This window comes from Hylobates moloch, unplaced genomic scaffold (genome assembly GCF_009828535.3).
Source record: "Hylobates moloch isolate HMO894 unplaced genomic scaffold, HMol_V3 SCAFFOLD_8, whole genome shotgun sequence".
NCBI lineage: Eukaryota > Metazoa > Chordata > Mammalia > Primates > Hylobatidae > Hylobates > Hylobates moloch.
This window is the reverse complement of record NW_026652283.1, coordinates 117,133,251-117,135,885: the sequence shown is the minus strand read 5'-3', so window position 1 is coordinate 117,135,885 and position 2,635 is coordinate 117,133,251. Positions and strand designations below refer to the sequence as shown.

General features: G+C 43.8%; 1 long non-coding RNA gene across 1 annotated transcript in view; it reads left to right on the top strand.

Annotated features, from left to right (window-relative positions):
• The window catches only part of LOC116473802 (uncharacterized), a 24,734-nt gene extending 22,131 nt beyond the window's left edge, over positions 1-2,603 (top strand). The window contains exon 3 of the long non-coding RNA XR_004249419.2: positions 2,191-2,603. This is a non-coding gene — a long non-coding RNA (uncharacterized LOC116473802). The remainder of the gene's footprint in view (positions 1-2,190) is intronic.
• The last annotated feature ends 32 nt before the right edge of the window (positions 2,604-2,635 follow it).

The window sequence follows — 2,635 nt, the reverse complement described above, 5'->3', positions numbered from 1 at the left end:
CTAACTCTTAAAATTCTCTTGGCCCCGAAGAAGGGGCTAGATTTCCTTTTATACTTTAGTTTAGAAAGGGGAAAGGGGTCTAGTTAAAACAATTTTACAGAAGTAAAGTAGGCAAAAAAGTTAAAAGGATAAATTGTTACAGGGAAGTAAACAGTTCTAGGTCTAATGGCTTTAAGACTATTAAAAGGGATAGACGCGGGGCTTTAGGCATTATCAATCGGACAAATTCCTGGGAACTGCGGATATTGCTCGCCACAGTATCTTATCAGTTAATTGCATTCTTAGATGTGCTAAGAGTCAGCTTGCACAAGTGAAGTCCTTGAGGAAGGGGCTGCCAGTGAAAAAGCCAAGATAAAGTCTGTCTAGCTCTCTTAGCTAAAAGAAAGTCAATTCAGGTAGAAACAAAGATAAGTGATTAAAAGAAAAGGAAAGTCTAAGAACAAAGTTAATAAAAACAAGGTTAGGCATTACCGATGGGGTCATGCTTATATTCAGCACAGTGTTTGTCCTGAAACTTCAATAGTGTTCCTAGTTTGATAACTTTGACCATGCCAAATAAATTGAATTTCTCTTTCTTAACAACAGATGTTTGAATACAGCCCCGTGTCCCTCTCTGCTCCTTCCTGCCTTCCTCCTCTCCTCTTCCTTCCCTTCCTTTTCAAGAGCAGAGTTTGCAAACTTTTTCTTGAAAGCACCAGATAGTAAATATTTTAGAATTCGTGGCCCATACAGTCTCTTGTAGTAGTTACTCAACTCTGCCACCCATAGCATGAAAGCAGCTGATATAGGTTGAATATATGTCCCCGCCCAAATCTCATGTTGCAATGTAATCCCCAGTGTTAGAGGTGGGGCCTGGTGGGAAGAGATTGGATCAAGGGGGTGGATTTCTCATGAATGATTTAGCATCATCCCTTTGGTCCTCTCTTTGCAATAGTGAGTGAGTTCTTGCAAGATCTGGTTGTTTACGGGTGTGTAGCATTTCCCTCCTCACTCTCTTGTTCCTGCTTCACCTTCTGCCATCATTGTAAGTTTCCTGAGGCCTCCACAGAAGCTCAGCAGATGCCAGTGTCATGCGCCCTGTACAGCCTACAAAACTGTGAGCCAATTAAACTTCTTTTCTTTATACATTACCCAGTCTCAGGTATTTCTCTATGGTATGAGAGAACAGCCTAATCCAGCAGCCATAGACAAAATGTAGCAAATGGGCGTGGCTGTGTTTCAATAAAACGTTATTGACAAAAACATGTACAAGCAGGTCAGATTTGGCTCATGGGCCACAGTGTCCCAACCTCTGCTCTGGAATATTCTCTTCAGCCTGGATGGACATCTCTAGGTTTTTTTTGTTGTTGTTGTTTTGATACAAAGTCTCACTGTCGCCCAGGCTGGAGTGCAGTGGTGCAATCTTTGCTTGCTGCAACCTCTGCCTCCTGGGTTCAAGCAATTCTCCTGCCTCAGCCTCCCAAGTAGCTGGGATTACAGGCACCCGGCACCACACCTGGGTAATTTTTGTATTTTTTAATAGAAATAGGGTTTCACCATGTTGGCCAGGCTGTTCTCAAACTCCCGACATCAGGTGATCCACCCACCTCAGCCTCCCAAAATGCTGGGATTACAGGTGCCCGCCACCACACATGGCTAATATTTGTATTTTTAGTAGAGACGTGATTTCACTATGTTGCCCAGGCTGGTCTCGAACTCCTGATCTCAAGTGATCCACCTGCCTCAGCCTCCCAAAGTGCTGGGATTACAGGTGTGAGCCACTGCAGCTGGCCTCTAGATTTTTTTTCTTTTTGACCATTGCTTATTTGGTTTGACTTTCATTTTCTTCCCCCTTGTGGTAGTCATTTTCTGAATGCCTGTTAGTTTGTCCATCTCTCTCCTCTGTAGTCCCTAGAGTCAGATGAACTCCTCTGCAGGTGCAGTGGTGTAACACTCTCTAGTGCTGAATTCTGAGTAGGAGAAAGAGAGCAAGAGTGACCAGTACCCTTGGAAACTCTGGCCTCCTGAGAATTTGGTGTCTTCTCTGCAAAGGTTGCAAACCTGTTAACCCACAGGCTGGAGAAAGAGAGAGAAGCAAGAAGCATGATCCGTTGAGCTTGAGTTTAATATCTGATGCACAGACATCACTATGTTTTTTGATAAGAATTAGAGGAAGAAGAAATGGCCACAGAGAACAATTTCTATCCCCAGGTGAGGATTCAGGAGATAATTCTGCGAACAGAACTTCCTGAGAACTGAGATGGGGGAAATCGCTGATATTAGAAGGGTGAAAAGGTCAGTAATGAAGGCTACGACTGTGCTCTTAGAGGCAAAAGAAGAAAACGAGACTGCCAGGCATGAATAATGAGAAATCTTGGATGGAACTAGCCGTGCAGACCAGATACTAAATGCATCCTCATTCCTCTCATAGTCAAAAGTTTTTGCTTAAGCTGGATGGGAAAAAGAGAATCCCATTTCACTAAGTATAAAAGAGAGGATTTTAGAGAAGGTCTCAGAAGAAAGAGATGTGGGGGTTTGGTGAAACTCACTAGAGGCTGAACCTTCTCCAGCATAACACAGGGATTGGGAGGAGCGGGGCAGCATTAGGCCAGGTGCATAGCCTAGTGCTGCTCTCTCTGGACTTGTTTGCTAGCTG